The sequence below is a fragment of the Chamaea fasciata genome, unplaced genomic scaffold (genome assembly GCF_029207755.1).
Source record: "Chamaea fasciata isolate MVZ Bird 193981 ecotype frontalis unplaced genomic scaffold, bChaFas1.0.hap1 SCAF_13, whole genome shotgun sequence".
NCBI lineage: Eukaryota > Metazoa > Chordata > Aves > Passeriformes > Sylviidae > Chamaea > Chamaea fasciata.
This window is the reverse complement of record NW_027094098.1, coordinates 13,302,018-13,321,374: the sequence shown is the minus strand read 5'-3', so window position 1 is coordinate 13,321,374 and position 19,357 is coordinate 13,302,018. Positions and strand designations below refer to the sequence as shown.

At 40.1% G+C, this 19,357-nt stretch overlaps 1 protein-coding gene across 2 annotated transcripts in view; it reads right to left on the bottom strand.

The window, feature by feature from the left end:
* PTPRG (protein tyrosine phosphatase receptor type G) overlaps positions 1 to 19,357 on the bottom strand; it is a 391,196-nt gene that overhangs the window by 182,236 nt on the left and 189,603 nt on the right. The gene's annotated exons all lie outside the window — the stretch shown is intronic.

The window sequence follows — 19,357 nt, the reverse complement described above, 5'->3', positions numbered from 1 at the left end:
AAGAAAGAATTAAATGAAATGAATGTTAGTAAATTTGAAGAAAACAACAATGGAAAACAAATTACTCGGGAAGAATTAAACAGGACAATGACCTGCCAGGAATACACAGCAAATTTCTTTTGTTGCTATTCTTACATGAGTTTTCTGTTTTTGATGAACAATTAAAATAATATGGAAAAATAAATGGTCTGAGGCAAAGACCTTGTCATCCACACCATATACCAGCCCGAGATAGACCAGAACACCAGGGACCCTCAGCACCACACTTAGGAGGATCCAAAATGAATTTCACATTTTTCTTATTAACAGAGGCTGAGAACTTATCTTCCTATAAGTGCAAACAATGGTTTAAGCTCCTGAAATAACAGCACAGATTTCTTGTAAAGCACTTGTTGCTTACAGTTCTTCAAGAGCTTTACAGCAGGAATCAGCTACGTTATTCTCACATAAAGACAGGGAAATTGATGGCTGAGAAGGGAAGCAATTTGCCCAAGCTCAACTACCAAAACCAAGTTACAGCCCAGAGCTGAACTCCGCTCTCCTGAGAGTCCTGATGTGACACCCATGTCACACCTCTGAACCACACAGCCAGCAGGTCCGCTTGCTAGGCAGCCAGCAGGAAAGGATGCACCAATGGGCAGTTCTCATATCTGAGAAGCATATGTATATTCAGTTAGTGCCATCCAAACCCAACAGTTGGGAAGGCCAATTTCTTTGGCCCCTGGGTTTTAATCTGTCTAGTTGTGAAGTGCATTTGTGCTCTTTTCTTATGAGCTGATGCAGGACACTTAATCAATAGCAAGATTTTGCTATGCTCACCACACACAAATGCTGTCTGGTACCCAAACGACAAAAAGAAAATTTTACTTTCAAGTACAATTGAACAAAATTGCAGCATTATTTAAAAATCATTTACATCATCTGCCCAAGTTAAAAATCAGTTTTGTTTATCTTGGGGTTCAACTTATATGACAGCAAAAGCTGTTTTAAGTTATTTCCCAATGTACCAGAACCAAGGAGAACAGAACTATTAAAACCCCTACATGGGGGGAAACCAAATGTCTGCCACTCAAACATTTTTCCCCAATCAGGATGCTCCTAGTAATTGGTTTGTTGTGAGTTAATTGGAAATTCAGATTTACTTTACATATAACCTTGCATCTACCCCATGAAATTTGGGAATTTGCTTTAAATATTTAACACTACGCATAATCAAACCCACCAGCTCCCATTTTTTGGCTTTATTATAAACAAGGGGTGAGCTGTTCAAAAGCACTCTGCCCACAGAGGCTATCACAGTGGTTTCAGCTGTGCATTCAAAAGGAGCTGTGCACTCCAATTTTTATTTTTAAGTATTCTGGTGTCAATGAAGAATTTTTCCCTTTTTTTAAGTAGGCAGATTTATTTTAACAGGGACTGTAGGGTTTCTTCTATGCATCTTGTCACAATTATTTATTTATTTATTTGTTTATTTTAAGTATAGCCAGCTCTCAACCTATTTGCAGTGAAAACTGCCTTGTCAAAATGAATAAAATAAGCCATAAGGGTAAACAAACAAACCACCATGTTGAATTAAAACCTCAAGTGACTTAGGTACCTGAACTGACTCTTGCTGAAATGTAGTGTTTCACAGACCTTTGAAGGCTTTGTTTCATGGTAAAAAACAAGTTTGCTTTTTTTTCCCTTAGATTAATTTAACTTGCTTGAATTAATTTAATAGCAATAAATCTCTTTCGATAAACACAGTAGCTTCACTTGCTTGTAAATCTATAATCTAACAAAACAAAGCCTAAAACAAATCTGCTTTCTTCAGGTGACAGTATAAATTTCTATGCATAAAATGTTTCCATACTCGTGCTGAATTATTAAAGAAAAACAAAATCTAATGGAATGAAATTGTCTCAGCAATTTAAAACCTCAACTTAGTGCTGGTGGTGTGACTCCAAGTCCTGACATCACAAATTACAGTCGTAAGGCTAAGCTCCGATTTAGAGGTTCAAGACCTGCTAGTTAAAATCAGCCCAGGACTTTATGAATGGTTAGGCTTGCCATTAATTTCTTTCACAAGTTTTTGATATGTAAATGACTACATGCAACATGACCTGCACCATTATGGCTGCAGCTTGAGACAGATATAGAGGCCGCGACCTCAACATCTCCATTCCCAGCAGCGCAGAACTGGGGCTCCCCCAGCTTTAACAATGGCCACAGAAAGGGGAAGGCAGGCCAGGGAGGGGAGAGGAAAACCTTTGAGTTTGAAACCAAACTAAATAAATTACAGCCCTTGCCCAGGAAAAGGAAAGGAAAGGAAAGGAAAGGAAGGAAAGGAAAGGAAAGGAAAGGAAAGGAAAGGAAAGGAAAGGAAAGGAAAGGAAAGGAAAGGAAAGGAAAGGAAAGGAAAGGAAAGGAAAGGAAAGGAAAGGAAAGGAAAGGAAAGGAAAGGAAAGGAAAGGAAAAGGAAAGGAAAGGAAAGGAAAGGAAAGGAAAGGAAAGGAAAAGGAAAGGAAAGGAAAGGAAAGGAAAGGAAAGGAAAGGAAAGGAAAGGAAAGGAAAGGAAAGGAAGAGAAGAGAAGAGAAGAGAAGAGAAGAGAAGAGAAGAGAAGAGAAGAGAAGAGAAGAGAAGAGAAGAGAAGAAAAGAAAAGAAAAGAAAAGAAAAGAAAAGAAAAGAAAAGAAAAGAAAAGAAAAGAAAAGAAAAGAAAAGAAAAGAAAAGAAAAGAAAAGAAAAGAAAAGAAAAGAAAAGAAAAGAAAAGAAAAAGAAAAGAAAAGAAAAGAAAAGAAAAGGGATTCAACAACCTATAAAATGTAACCGAGAATAGTGCAGTGGGTTTCACCAATTCCCAGTGGCCATCAGAAGGGTTCAGGCCAACTGCCTGTTTTTTTCCATGGACATTCAAGTGCAGTTTCAATTAAAACTGATCTTCCACTACAGATTTCAAATTAATTCTTCTTCCAAGTGTCTCATGCTCCAGACACCCTTGCTTTGCAAAAAAGCCCTCTATCATTAGAGGAGGAAATAGAACACTTTCTCCAAGCTTGCAGATATTGATTACCTATTCCTTCCATCAAAGCACAATTGCCATTCTGCACTGTATAAATCTCTTCAGCGTTAGACACTTTATAAAGTACCGAGAATTATATCATTAATCATTTGCAGTTACACCTGTCTTGCTTTATTGAATTCTTTGTTTTTTAGAACTTTAAATAAATGCTTTTAAATAAAAACATGACACTAAATAAAGACTCTGTTTCACTTAAACCTAGTTAAAAAAAGAAATCCTGCAATTCTGTGTGTGACATTTACCCATCTGAAACACAGGAACTTATGGCTATTTGTATTTCATTTTTCCAACAGTAAGCACAGTGACTTAAATCAAATAAAATTTCAAATGAATTTGAGTTGGCCTTTTAAGGCTGAGAGATAATTCGGTTTTCAGAAACCAAGTTAAGAGCCCACACCTGTGTTAATAAATAATACACATTTCCACTGAGATGTTGGGACAACCTGCAGGCCAAGGCAAACATTTGACAGCCCCATCCTAGCGCTGGAATATTTGATGCAGAGGCAGCACAGAAAAAATGATAATGTTTGGCATCTTCAGGAACTGAAGTCAGAGTCCTGCCTCCAGGAAACCAGGGGCTTGGGTCCCACAGCTGCAGGCCCACACTGGGGCAGGAGGGCTGAATCCACCCACATCAGCCAAAGGCAGCAGGAGCAGGATGTGCTGGGGTGGCAGCCAGGTCTCTGTGGGCTTGAACTTTCCTCTGCTGACATCAGGGACAAAAGAGCCTCTGGCTCCCAAGGCTGGAAGGAGAGCTGGGGTCAGGGAGCTCAGCAACACGTGGGGTCTCACACACATTTCAACCCACACTTCAGGCCAGAGATGTTATCACCCATCCTTGTCTGAAATTATCTGACACTTCCTGGATTCTTTTCTCATGCAAAATCATTCTGTCAATGACTGCAGTAACTTTAACAGTTTTTTTAATAAACTGTCTGCTCCTTAAATATAGTCCAAGATTATTTTCTTCTTCTTTTTACTGTACAAAGCAATGAGCAGTCTTCATTAATGACAAACCATTAAAGTAATGTATTCTGCCAAAATCTAATTAAAGCTTGTATAAAAACCTCCACTTAAAAAAAACCCCCAAATATATTTGGTTTTCTCCCACAGGTTTTTTTTTTTTTTTTAAACATCTGCTATTAAAAACATTGGCATTTCCTTGATTTTACATAACTTTTTAATTAATAGATCAGCTACTCTGATATAAACTGGTGTGTAACACATATACCTTTACACAGATATAGTTTAACAGAAATTAGCAATTTTTCAGTAATGTGATTTTCATCATTCATTTGTAAAGAGGCAGAAATATCAACTTTTTTTTTCAATTTCACTTGTTTTCTAAACATTTAAAAAAAAATGTGATTTTAAATCTCCCTCTCTCTTTCCATGTCAGGCCTGACATGGAAAGAACTAGTTTAGGGGTTTTAATTTTGGAGGTTTTTATTATTTGTTCTTCTTTGTTCTTTTTTTAACAGAATTACCTCTAACAAATCTTTGTCTGTACTGAATGCCTCTTTACTTTTCATTTTTGAATGAAAATGGTAATAATGATTGCAAAGCAATCAAATCCCCTCATTTCTACAATTAGCGTGGTCATTTCACAGAGACAGCCTATCCCATCATCTCAATACAGGAGAAAATTCCATGTTTCTCTTAGGGCAAAATCCAGCCAGTTATTAGGGACTGATAAAAAGAATTAGTATTTCCTCTTCAAATGAAAACAGAGGTCCCAGCCTTTGCTTGCACAGCTCTGGAGTGGCAGCCTACAGACTTCAAGGACTCCAGCAGGTAAGAACCTCTGTAAGTTTTACAGGCTCTGGATAAATGGAGATGCTTCCCTTTCCATGGACTGGCAGCTGTGACCTGCCCAACCATTCCAGCATTTAGCTGAGCAATACTACAGATCTGAATCTCTGCCTCCAAGTCTCTGTCCTACTTGAACTGCTCCACTGAAATGTCACCAGTAGTAAACCAAATCAGTTCCTTTCTTCCACAAAGAGAAAGAACAAGGAAGAGGTGCCCTTGCTCAACTACAAAGTAAAGAACTTCAGTAGCAGGCTGGATTTTCAAACACGAAAAAATTGTTTTAAATAAACAAGTATCAGTGAAATTCACTACAGAAGTGAAGCATTTTAAGATCCTTCAGAAATCTCAGTCCCGAGGCTCTTCTCTGTTATTTGGGATGAAAAAACCTGAAGTTGTTATTGATGCCAGAAGATCTCATCATCACTGTTTGCCATGTAAAAGGAGCTGTATCAGTAAGTCCAGGAAGGCACCCGAGAAGGTGCTTAAGCCACTTAAATTAGTGACAGGAGGCAAGGCACGTCCTGCAGACCCAGACTGGCTGACAAATCAGCCTCCCTTTACCCTCTCCTCTTACCTCCAGTCCCCTCGTGGGAAGCAGAAATAAAGTGAAATCTGTAAGATGAAGCCTAAAGACTGCATTTAGATACAAGGCCGAGAAGAATGATTTGAATGACATATCTTTTGCTGATTGATTTAGCATGAGGCTGCAGAGCTAAAGGTTTAAAAATCCCTAAAGCCTTGATAAAAATCAGTAGCATCTTTCAGAGGTCTTCCCGTTGCAGAGAAAGCAACCAGGTTGTTAAATCTTTATATTAGGGGGAAAAGTTGCTGAAATTATACTGTCGTGCTCTAAAGTGATGGCATACCAATATCAAAGGGATGGAGAAGGAGAGCCTGTAGTTAAGAGTTCACAGTGCTGCTTTGAACAAAGATTTCCTGCCCTGGGGGAAAAGGGCTTTTCATTTTATTATTCTCTGTCATCACTCTGTTTAACATGAGACACTCGTGCTTGCAGAAAATTCCAATTACTGCCTGAAAAATGAGACCGAATACCAAGAGCAAGGTCCTGAAGAGCTTGCTGAGACACAAACAGGTCTGAGCAATCTGCAAGCTCAGTACAGGGAAGGTGTGCAAGGCATGGGAGAGGTGTAAACAAGAAGGGACGGTTTTCTGAGAAATCAAAAAATCTGAAAGAAACTTTCTCCAAGAACAATCTCTCTAAGGCATATCTTAACCAGCACTTGTTGGAACAAACACAGAATACAGGAAGATGGAACAAAAAAGGGTTGGATTTAGATAACCTTTGAGCCACCAGCAGCAGCAGCAGCACAGAAGCACCGATGCCACCACAGCCACAGCTACAGCACTGCCCGGCCATGGGGCCGTGGAAGGAAAGCTGATCTCCAAAACTGATGGTGTCAGTGATACTGTCACACTGCCGGAATGTGGCAGATGCAAAGAAAGGCTTTAAATCACGCTCCTAAATATAAACTATCCTATGAAGTCTGCAGCTTTTAAACTGAAAGACAGAGTGACGTGCATGTTCTCCTTAAATTTTCATATCCACAGATGCTACAGTTATTGCTGGGTTTTTAATTAAACTTCCTAACCTTCAATTACCTTTGGTGAAGTTTTTAATGTATGTTTTCAACCTTTGTATTCCATAGTGAACTATTCTTGATTATGCAGCCACAAATGTAGTGACTTTTTATTACATATCCCCCCCCACTCATATACAGACTTTCTGCATCCCAATTCTGTTCCTCAGAAAAGTATGAAGCTGCCATGAATCTTGTATGAAGCTCCCACTGTACCTATCAACCTGCCAGTGGCACAAATGTATGATAAATATCCAACATTAGGAAACACCAGGACCTTAGGACTAATGTTGCAGGAAGCTCACAAAAAAGTGGAGTAAGTGTAATTACTAAAACAAGCTTTTTCCATAAACATTTCAAGTTTTAGCATTTGTGAGCTGAATAATTTACCACCACACAAAAGTGAAAATGGTACTAAGTTTAGCTGTGCTGGCAGAACAGTTTGAAGCTTTTTCAGGGGTGTCTCACACAATAAACTCTAGATAGACTTGCCTAATGACCTGTTGAATTTTACAACTAATATTTCAAAATTATTTATATTGAGCACAGAGCACAACAATATCAATGAAATTATTATGCTGAACTCACTGAGTGGGAGGATAAATTGTGGTATTGAAAGTGCCTGCTGGTGGCAAGTGACTGAGACAATGTATATCTACATCCTCTGTTTTTTATAATTCTCTACATTTTTAATAAATGTATCTGACATCTCACACCATTCATTTCATAACTGTCAGAGGCCTTTTAAAAACTGCTCACCCTGAGCTGCATATAATAAATGAGGTGATAACTTACAATATAAGGAAAAAAACAGGAGATTAATTTATATGAAGGCATTGTAAATTACCTTTCTTCTATTCCTATACTAGTTCAGTAAAGCCTTATGAAGACTAGGGACCGACATAAAAATAGATTTTTTCCTAAATATAATTTTAAAAAGTATAAATCCTAATGGAAATTACAGAATGAAGATGTATTATGAATCAATGCAGTAGCTCAGTGAGAGCACTTTGTGTTGTTGGGAGGAAGACACAGATTTCAGTAATGGGTGCATTGGAGAGGTCACATCCAGGCCAGATTTCTCTGGAGAAGGGTCTCCCTTTTCAACTATCCTTTTTTTCATTTACAGGGCAAGAGCTGGATAATGATGGACTTTGACAGGAGGAATATTTATATTGCTGTAGTGCCCCAATGCAGCAGAGGGAAGAGGGGCTCCATTCTTACAAAACCTCACTAGCTAACAGCTGCCTCCTCAAAAAGCTTAAACTGAACAATGTAAGACAAACACAATATAAAACATCTCAAACTTGAACAGGTGCATCCCCCTGGGCTAACCTCCCCTTCTCTGTAACACCTTGCTTCGTGCTTTCTTCTCCAAGGCCATCTTCCAGAGTTGGCACTAACACACCAGAAAGGTGATCAACCTTCCTGTGAGAAAGAAAAGAAATACAGTTTCTTCCAAAGAGCAAAGATAAAAGAAGAAATTAGTCTGGTGTTTCATAGAATTAAACATATGAAAAAGCATAAGCTCATACAATGTTGATGTAAACCATGGTTCCATCTGTGCTACTCTAAGGAGAAAGCACGGTGTGAACAAAGCTCTCAGAAAATAAATCTGAGCAAACAAGAGGAAGAAACTGGGCGAGAAACTTTCCCACCCAAGAGTTGTTGGATGCAGATGGAGGCTTCAGCAAGACTTTGTTGAAAGAAAAGGAAGCGAGAGGACCTGAATTTGGCTCAGTGCTAATTACAGCCACCATTGCCAACACCAGAGCAAGCAAAATCCCGGAAGACAAGCAGCCAGCTTGCCACTCTGTGCCTGTGAACTTACCCTGCACTGCAGGTGAAAGTCCCCACAGGATCTGGAGCTGAAACTGGGGAGCAGCCTGGGAGCATTTGGTGATCTGAAACTGTGGGAGACAGACCTCGGGCTGCAGGAGTTGTGAGGTAAGAAGAAAATGTGCAAGAAGAGACATGATGGGCTCAGGAACCCTTTTGTGGTTTTTGAAGATCATGGGTTGTTTGAGGGCTTGACTGAGACCCTGCTGAAGCATCAATGCTCCCGTGCTGCTAAACCTGCCCAGGGGCTCAGACATGAACACTGAACGACAGTGACAGTAATAAGCCATGACATTTATGTCAGGAAATCTAAAATTCCCATCTTGCTTCTCTGTCTCCTTCCTACCACCAGGAGCTACATGCTCCATTTCACTCCCTTCCTTTATAAAGGGAGAAAATCACCTGTCTCATCAGAGCAGCTGCAAGGATTGCCCAGAACTTGAAGAGAGCTCCAGAGATAAAAAGCTGTGCAAAACTCAACTGTCCCACTACAGATCTTTGTGCCAGGGTACCTGCAAACACATTTAGAAAAAACCCAGTTCTAGTTATTTCTCAAAGCACCACAGACTTGAGTTCTATTACTTCTCACATGTACCCTTAATAGGCTTGATCTCACCAAAGAAACTGCTAACGTAAATGATGCATCACTGTAACTTAATTACCTCCAATTTGGGTGGGTACAGGAACAGAAAGTACCTTTTCTTGATTCCCATCTGTTCCTTGTAACTAACCAAAGAAACCCTCCCCAGAGCTCTGTCTCTGAAAGCCAGCATGGAAAAAAAAAATTAAAAAAAAAAAAAAAGGAGGAGGAAAGACAGGAAAAAGCTGTATATTTTTATTGAATTTTTGCAGGATGCAAGTTAATAAAAGACCCAGAGAGAGCACAGAGCAATATAGAAAAGGAATAAAGGGAGGGAGGGCTGATATCAATAAAGGCTATCCAGAGGCACTGCTGAAAGTACTCATCATTTCAAAGGAAACCTACTACAAAAATGATTTTCACTTGTTGCTTTGGCTCAGGTTTACAAAAAACAGAAGTGTCCTAAGCAGAGGGTGGATTTAAAAAATAAAGCCAGCAAGATAAAATTATCTGTTGTTGAAACATGTCACCCTCAGCTTTTCAAAACCCCTTGTTGATCCTAACCTGATCAGAGACAGCCACCAGATTAGGACCTCACAGTTCAATCACAGAAAACACTACAGTCCCCAAAATCACTCATAAAATCTCGACAAATACTGGCTTTGCCATGATATTGCCTTTTTAGGTGAAAATCAACTTTTGCCCATATAAGTTCTTAATGGCATCTCTGTTCCAAGAGCCTTCTCAATCCAGCTGTCCCTTTCACTAATATTCACCAGTAAAATAGCTCCCAGGAGAGTTGCTGGGAGATTGCTAGCTTTTACTTAATGACACACAGTGAACCCTGCCCTCAATTTCTATTAACATTCAGTCTATGTTTCTACCATTAATTTAAGAGGAATGAATAGGAAGACAATAAGCAGCCATAGTGTCCAGCCTGAGGTACTCCATCAGAAGGCACTGCTTCTGTGGCTGATAAGAGAACATTTACAACCACTTTTCTCATTTTTGTTCTATATCTGTCATTTCCAGTATGTTACACTGCATGGCTTAAACTGTTCCAAACCTGCTTTAGTTTTCCAGCAGGAAAGTCCAGAGTTAGGAAAAAATGACTAAACAAACTCACCAAAAAAACCCCCCAAAAACCTTACAAAGCAAAAAACCCCAACAAATCAGTCATGAAAGGGACCTAATGTTCCTAATGCGGATTTTATTCGCTTGCACTCCTTCTCTCCAGATGAGTTTTAGATGGTAACCTGTCAGTGCTGGAGGAGGGCACTGGCAGCAGCCCCTCTCCTGCCCCAGATCTCTTCCCTTCTGCCAGCACTAGCCTTTGGCAGGGAAATGCACACAAACACCTGAGCAGCCGCTCTGGGGGAAAAGCAGCTGCTGCAGAGAGCCGGCAGCGAAGAACTACTGTGATGGATGGAGTCAGGGTGAGCGCTGCAGGAGATTCACTCCCACAGTACCTGTGGTGCGCTTCCAAACACCCAGTTAAATAAAAAAAAACCCCAAAAGATCCCCTATCTGGGATAAAAGTTCTTTCCTCCAGCAGCGCATGAACCGTTCATTTAGGGAGGTTCACCCCAGAGTGCAGCTTGCAGGCTTTGGGACGCAGCTGCTCCCAGGATGAATTCTCCCCAGGGCAATGTAAAGGGCATCACCTGTTCCTCCATCCCACTGCCTGCAGCTCCCACAGCCTCCCATGGGAGCATCTTCACTTGCTGCCACCAAGGATGCTCGGAAGCCAGGCAGGTGTTCCCACCCCCCTCGCTGTTGGGTGTGGGGAGGGCAGCAGCCAGCTCTGGACACAACTCCCTGTGCTCTGTACTCACAGCAGCATTTGGGCAGCCCACGGTGACACACACCATCAAATGGCATCTGGAGTATATCCCTTCACTGTGAAATCTGTAAAGGATCGGATTTATATGGTGTCTGCAGAGCACATTAGAAGATCGTCAGCGTCATCATGTCTTTTCGAGGCAGCCATAATTATTCAGGCTGTTACTTTATCTCACCGGTGCTTTTGGAAAACTATTCAATATTAGCAAACTCTCACTAAAAACAATGTTTTGGTTGAGGGACTAATCTTCCTATCAGTACACAGCCATACCTGGGCTTATCTACACTACCAATTCCCTGCTGACTGAGTGGATTCATTAACAACACAATCTCTGGTGACTGAAATGAAGTCTCATTCTTCGTATCACCGGTGCCTTGCTGTTTGCTTTTCCTTCACAGTATGCACACAAGTAATTAACTTACTATGCTCCGCTAGCTCCTGACACATTACTTGGCATAGAAAAATTCACCAGCAGGTAGTTAAGCATGCAAAATATTTTCAGTCAAATGAACTTCATAACAAAGCTCTGCTTAGGAAAAATGCAGCTCTTTCTGATACAATGCTAACAGACAGCACACTGCCCATCCCAGCAGGAGCTTTTTGAGAGGTAACAAAAAAAATGTATCATTTTTACCATTTTTGCTCAACACGTAGGAAATTCCTTTAGGGGGGAAACCTGGTAAGCAGTAGATGCTCACTGAAAGGACGAGCTTGGAGACCAACCTGACTGTCCCTTGTGGAAGCCTGATGTAACAAGGACAGACACAGGATTCACACGGTATGAAAGAAAATGGGGGGAAAAAAAACAAACAATGCAAATAGGAAATTCAATTCAATGCAGCGTGGCTGAGATTACAGGTGTCTGGAAGTATGGAAAAGCAGCACATTTCGACTTTTACAGCAAATTTTAAAAAAGGTAAATTGCTATTTAAAGCATGAATGCTTTTAAGCCTAGAGAAATGGCAGTGAAAACTCCCTAAATAAAAAAAATGAAATTTACTGTATGGTTCACCTAATGAGTCCACTGAGGAACATGACTTGAAATATTTAAGTCATCTCAGTAATGTCAAGACGTAAAACTGGAGTAAAGTTACTGCTGTATTTAAAGTTAAGGTACAAAGAGAGTGTGACTTAGGAAGAAGCAGCGTGGGGACACTGGGCTGAACCCAGTGCAGACTGATGTCACTGATGTGGCAAGACTGGCACTGAGTTTGGTAACACCAGGACTTTCCCTTGAGAATATAAAGATGTCACAGCCTTGTAGGGCTCTCCTCTGATTTGAACATACCCTAAACTATCATTTTAATCACCACAATGTTTTTTCTAGTACCAGAGGCTGGGAAGCATGAGATCCTCACACCATGCTGCTGCAGTCCAGCCAGTGCTCTACAAAACAACATCACTTGCTCTACACTCTCCTGGTCCCTCCTTTAAGCCAATAGCAGCTGAAACTTGAAAATATATGCATGGAAAACTTGACAAAACTCCAGAAACTTGGTTGTATAAAGACCCATTCACAGTATTTTTCATTCCAGCTTTGACCTTTCAGAAATTCAATGACTGTATTGACCTAAAACACTGGAAATTGTTATCTTGATGTTTCCTTCTACATAAGGAAAAAAAATCCTTAAAAGTCTTTCTGAAGTCCTGGAAAATGAAACTATTCTTTTCCTCAGTTTTTTTTCCAGAAGATAATTGTTTCTTTCTCCTTCACACGCCACAAGGCATGTACCTTTGCCAAACTCAGACTGTTGTTTCGACTCACTTGGTCATAAAAGTTGGTTCCTCATGTTCCATCACAGCAATTTTTGCTTGGGACAAAAGAAATAGATCTGCGGAGGACAGAATTCACTGTGATTTGTGTATATAATTTTCCTCTATTCTTGCACTGCTTTCAACTCGGCTCATTTAAATATAGCTCCTGTCATACTCATCATTTTCAGTTCACCTGTTATGCAAAAGCCACACATTCCAAGAGAGCAGCCTTCGCTGCACAGTTCGTACAGATTCTCTACTCCAGGCCTGAAATCCTTATTCATTTACAAACTAGATGTTCCTTGAACAGTATTTCCAGTTGCTTAACTGGCACATTAATGCACAGAATAGAAACCAGATTTTGTGTTTTCTGATTTTCATCAAAAATAAATTATCTCACTTAACCCCTGGCATCCTTGATAGTTACCCAGGTCTGTAAACAGTTCACTTAACCAAGGAAACCCTTGCTATATTTCCAAAAGATTCCTGAAGCTTGCTCTGTTCCAGGGGAAGGAATCTCAGGTTTTGTTTGGTTTTCCACTCCTACAGTATCAGTAAAAACTAACAGGTTTTCATGCCAGAAGAAACAGTTGGATAACACATACAAGCGTGAGTTACTACACTTCATAAAGCCACCTCTCAGAGCCTTGAAAACAGTTTTCACCTTGTTCAGAGAGGCATTGAGTACTGAAGAACTCAAATCTTGAGTAGTCATTGTGTGTGGCTTTTTGGTTTTGTTTTTTAAAGGTTGTTCCCATGTTTAATTGCTCTCCAAGTTTCAATCTGCAGCTTACTTCTTACACTGAGCTCACCTGGTGTCCAGCCAAGTCTTTATTTGCCTTCCAGCGGCAGACTGCAGGTGATCTTCAGGATACAGCATCTTCCCTTGATGGAGATGCAGACTTCTCCATCCAGGCAGTCATGCCAGATAAGTTTTCTCCAGAGGGAAGGTCACACACTGCCCAGAACTATCATTCAGAGAAGTCAGCCAGGCTGGAGATTCAAGAACACTGAACAGACCCAAACAGAGCCCTCCACTGCCTTAATCAGAGGATATTTCTTGGATCAGAGATGAGTAAAGGAATCCTGTCTCTCCTAAATCACAGATATCCTCCAAAAGCCTAGATTCTTTCTTTCAGCTCTGATGGAATTTGTCAAGGACTTGCAGCATCCAAAAAGCAATGGGAGGGGGGAAACAGATCAACAGATCCAGCCTAAGTACCACACACAAATATTCAAAGAAGTTTTCTTCCTTCAGGTCAACTCTTATTAGTTTCATCTACAAAAATCCAGATTCTGACTGGCTCACTGTGGGGACAAGATCAATTCCGACTACGCTGAGCAATGCACTGTTGCACTTGTTTGTATTCCTCTGGTATCCATGACCTTACACCGAATCCAGGAGGAGCCTTTTGAGGAGCAGACAGACTTTCTGGTTTTATTCTGCTCAGAGTAAAATACAAAATAGATTTCAATCCATGACTGGAATTTCTTTTCAGTACAAATGTATGGGAATAAGTTAGGAGTATTCAAAGTATTTTAAGGCAATTGCAGAAGTAGTATTTGGGAACAAGGACCAAAATATATAATTAGATACAACCTTTCTGATTATACAGCATGTCTTAAGCAATTTAATGACTTTATTAAGGCTATAGTTGGTGGGCTCAAGAGACTGAAGTCTTGTTCTCATGAGAATGAATTATGTCCAGCATTTTAAACTAGAAACTTTCCAGGCTCTGTGGTTTCAGAGGACAGTCTGGAAACACACACACACCCACACATTAAAAAAAAAAGTCCAGGACTCAGAAGGTAAATGAGAACCTTAAAATTACTATCTCTTTTTAATCTCCCCTGATTTGTTTTGGTCAGTCTCACTACCTTCGAGCACCTCACCCTGGCAGTACTCCAGAGTACTTGACTTTATTGACAAATACAAAAAATAATCTAATCCAGGGGAAATAACAAAAGAAACCAAACCCATCAACAGGAGGAGCTGGGCTCATGCACCTGGATCCACTCGGGTGTCCAAGAGCCAAACACTTTTACACCTTTCAGTGCTTGGCTTGGAGCCACTTCCATTGTCTTTATAAGCAAATGAAAATCCCTGGATTGCTATTTATTTCAGAATGGAGGTGACACCTACACTCTAGATCACTCCATAACCTTCATACTATCTAACAATAAAGAAGGTGGGGGTTTTTTGTTGTTTTGTTGTTTGTTTGTTTGTTTGTTTGTTTGTTTGTTTTTTATTTTATGGTAAAATAGGATTTATTTGTATCTTTTCCAGGTGTTTTTCAAAAACTGCCTAAAAAGCACATACAGCATTTTGTTTCTTCCTCAGTTGTGATGTCCTGTACAAGCTCTCAGAAACACAACCTGGTGCACACCTTTGGGAGGAGTTAATTTTCTAAGGGCCAGAAGCTCATGCAAATAGTTCAACTCTGAGAGAGTGGTTGCACCAAGGCTTTCACGTCTCTTTTTAACTATCAGTGACTGATACCAGCTGTCTTTTACTTCTGGTCTCACTGGTCTTTTCAAGGTTTTCACAGCAGCAAAAAAGCAAGCAGGGCTGATTCTGAAGTAAATTCTGGATGTAACCACTTATAACTCCACTAACACAGAGAAGCTAGTAAATCAGTAGTAGAAGTTTATTAATTTAAGAGTTATTGAGACACATCTTATTGATCTTTACTCCCACTCAGCCTCCAGAGTTTACCTCACAGCTCCAGTTTATGCCTCGATTAAGTGGTTCAGAGAAGCCTTGCATTTTATAGCATGCATATCATGTAGCATAATGCTCCTGGTATGATGACTTGCAAACTAAGCAGTGGATTTATTGCCCTAGAATAGACTTCAGTTTTACTCACCCCAGGCAGCCAGCACAAACACTCCTGAGTAAAGCTCACAGCTTGGAGCTTGGGTGTGAGATGCACAGAGCTAACCCAGCCAACAGTGGTCTACCCAGCTTTAGCTCACTTGTGCAGCCACACAATATCAGCTAACTAGACATTAGTTTCCATTTTCAGCATTCACACGTTTTTGTGAACATTTCTTTTTATAGGCTCTGATTCAGCAGAGTACTTAAGCACATGCTTTACTTTAAATAGCTGAATAATCCAATGTCTTTTCAGCAAATGTTTAACTTTAATTGTGTGAATAGTTCCAGTTCAAGGGCTCCTCATATCTTGGACACCGAGCACTCATTTGTGTGCTCTATCCATTGCACAGATATAATATCATTCATGGGCTTCACATTACGTATTTACTAAAGTGCTTTGCTAAATAAGTTCCTAAAGCAAACATGCCAGAGTTTATTTAATAATGGTTCTACAAATTCAGTTCTAAACTGTTAAGAATTTTTTAAAAGAAAACTAAGTAACCACAGGATTTACTTCAATTTCTCTCACATCTCTACCTTGATTTAGCTCTGACTATGATTGTGGCAATATGGTTCAACAGAACATTAGGATTAATTTTTCTCAATCCATATGAAAAGATGTGTTTGCTTCTAAAATAAAAACAAACAGAGAAACAAACCAACCTAAAAAACAATATGATGTGTTAAAACTACCCTTGCAGGGGCTTTTCCTGTCAGTCCATATGTCACACAGAGCCATGGTCCTGCACAGGGGCTGTAGCAACACATTGGGAAGAAAAAGGGATCACCTTGGATGGAGAACTGGTCCCTTTGTTTACAGCATTCGTAATCCCACCATGCATTTCATCTCCAAAAGTTGATATTTAATTACAAAAATATGACCAAAGTGTTCTGGGAGGTCTTTTTATGTGACTTTCCCCCCCCTCCAGTCAGCAATACCCAGAACAGATATTCAAGTTCCCCTCCCATAACCACTGCTGCCTTTTTACAAGGAAGCTGATGAATTTTCCTCTCATTAGAAGGCTCCAGCAGCTGTGGCTTAAAGAAAAACACCAAATACTGTGAGGCCAACAATAAAACTCCCAGACCTGGCAGTGCTGCGTCACCCCTCTGGGCCACTTCTATTCCAAGCTGCTTTTCACTGAACCACATAGTGCAGGGCTCCTTTCTACTTTGGTGGCTACTGCTTAGATGTTTCAAAATACGGTAGTTTAAATTACTAGAAAAAGGAATGCCATAAACCCCCAGCCTACCAAAAGACACTTCTCAACATTTGTTAGATTAAAAGGCAAAGAATGAAATTCACACTTTACAGGCATCTGCCCTCAGAGCAGGACATCTCCCTTGCCTGGCATTAAGTCATTATTTCAGATCAAAGTCCCAGTTCCAGCCCTGCAGATAAAGCAAGTTTATGTTCTAAGGTGGCCAGAGAAGACAAATTAAAGAGGGTAAAAAATGTAAACAGAGCCAGATGCACCTGAGAACAGAAAGAAACTAAAATTGCCTTAAAAGATAAAAGGATTAATCTCTTCTGACCAGTAGCTGTAAAACGTGTAATGAATTCAGACACTTCTTTTCCAAAGGAAGAAAGCTATTTGATGAGATAAGTATTATTAAGATAGAGCATAATAACTATAGTGTAGAAAACTGCTCATTAGTTGGGGCTTAATTGCTCTTACAGTTGGTGAAGAAGTAGTAATTATTATACCCAAAAAAGATTTATATTTCGAGATTACTTGCTTTTATGCATGGAACAAGAATACTACCTTGATATTAAACAGAAATTTAGCCAGAATATACCCAGTGTCCCCCTACTGGAACTGAACACTGACAACTGTATAACTCTCTGTGAAAGTAAAAAAAGGAACTACTGATTATAGTGAAACAGGACTTTGATATTATAGTTATTTATTCACTGTGGTCTCACTGTTTGCCCGTTTTGTTTATAAATATTTACCGTGTACTATCTTCATAAAATAATTGCTATGCAATGTGCACAGTGAAGACATTAGAAATCTGGCTGTGTGTTTTTTCATTCCAATCTGTAGGACAATATATTAGTTCAGTTTTTAACATGTGAGTCCTTACAGCTGAATGTCCTGAGCTCTCTTTGCCAGGTTAACACATGCAAACATTTACAGAGAAGCAGCATCTCTGCTCCTGTGGCTGCCTGTCTGACACAGATCCCGCAGGGATTCCCAGTGCCTGCAGGACTTCCAGGACATTTTGGTGACATTAGAGAGGATTACCAGAGACTGCAACATTTTCGACCCTCATAAGCAGTTGGCACTTCTTCACAGAGATATTTAAAGAGTCACTTAAAAGGTAGCTTTTTAATTGATACACAAATAAAATCGGAATGAAAGCGCTGAGCTAGGAAAGGCTTCACCCCAAAATGCTCCCATGAGAAGCTCCACCAAAGTTCAGGATTTAGGGGTCCATGCTCCCATGCTAACAGGGCTTTTTTGCCAGATTCACATGGCCCAACACATCTTCAAGTGGTAAACAGCCTCATGCTTTGGAGTCTGCAAGGCACAAGGCAGGCCCAGGTCAGTTCTGCCTTGCAGACTTCCAAGGATGTGGGTAATCACTGCAGCCTCATCTCAGAGCCAAGAGCTTCCTTCCCCGACATCACAAGGGCATGAAGCTTTAACAGAGTGGCCCAACCACTCCCGTCCCAAACAGCACCCAGGTTCACTATTGCTGAAAAGGATAAAAGGAAAATTTTTTTGGATTTATCACCAGCATCTGGCTGGGATCTGCAGCACCCATATGAAGTACAACCAATTTGGCGATATCACCTCATTCTCTCATAAATCATGGCTGTAAAACAAATAATGGCAGGACAGCCAAGGCCAGAAACAATAAAAGACTTTCAGGCCAGTTTTTATTTGATTTGATTGTGTTTCAAGATAATGATACCCCTTTAACTATGGGAAACATGCTCCAGCTGTTCTCCAGAGCCTCTATGGGCCTGCGACTTCCTTCCATGTGCACTTCCAGATGTTAACGGGGACCCTGGAAGGCCCCCACGACCCAGGTTTCTTGTTCTCACTCCCTCAGCAGCACCAGGGAGCCTGCAACAGCAGTGAAGGCTGCATCCAGCCCCAAGCAGCACATAAAAAGATTTAAATGAGATTTCAGCACAGAGGGTCTTTTGCAAATCCTCGCTTTGCGTGAGCAGGTGAGATTCACAGCATTCTGGCACTCTGAGCCCAAGGGATCAGGGAGGGTCTTCTAAGTGCAGAGCACCAAGCCCAGACCTAGAGCACTCTTGTTTTTCTGCAGCATCTGTAACCAGTCACCTCACAGGCATGGCCCAAGGCTCTGTCCTACATGGAAGTACATAAATATGTTTTTTGGAATTCTGAAACTCATGTGAACAAGATGTCTCTGAGCAGTTTTTGGGAACTGACACCACACAAGTAGTTGGCTTTTCTGCTTTATAAACCTCACATATATTTTTCCAAATTAAAAACAATTTTCAATAAAAATGAAATGTTGGAGATTTCCTCTGCGATGATAAGGCATACATACATACACCTTAAACATCATTAAAATATTTTTGATGTAGATTTTGAAATCCCTTCAATGAAGAAAAACCAAACCTCTGATGTACAAAATGATGAATTTTAAATCCTGGAAGATCATTCTGTGATAATTACTAATCCCTTTCCATCACCCAGATAAATTTAGGGGAAGAATATTCCAAAGGAAGAGATAAGTGTAGGGTAATGTGCTATTCTGCTTTTACAAACTAGGAAGCTTTTCTAGCTAGATTCAGTATCTAAACTTGCACAGAAGTAAACTGCAGTCCAAACAGATTATATCACTTTCAAGTTCATATTGTTTGCATTAATCACACTTACTCCTTTATATTTATGGAGGGATTTTTTTTTACAGGATCAACATTAATAGCATAGCAGATCAAATATTATTCCAAATTTAAATAAAATCTGTTCATCATTATGATCATTAGGTAATGGTTTT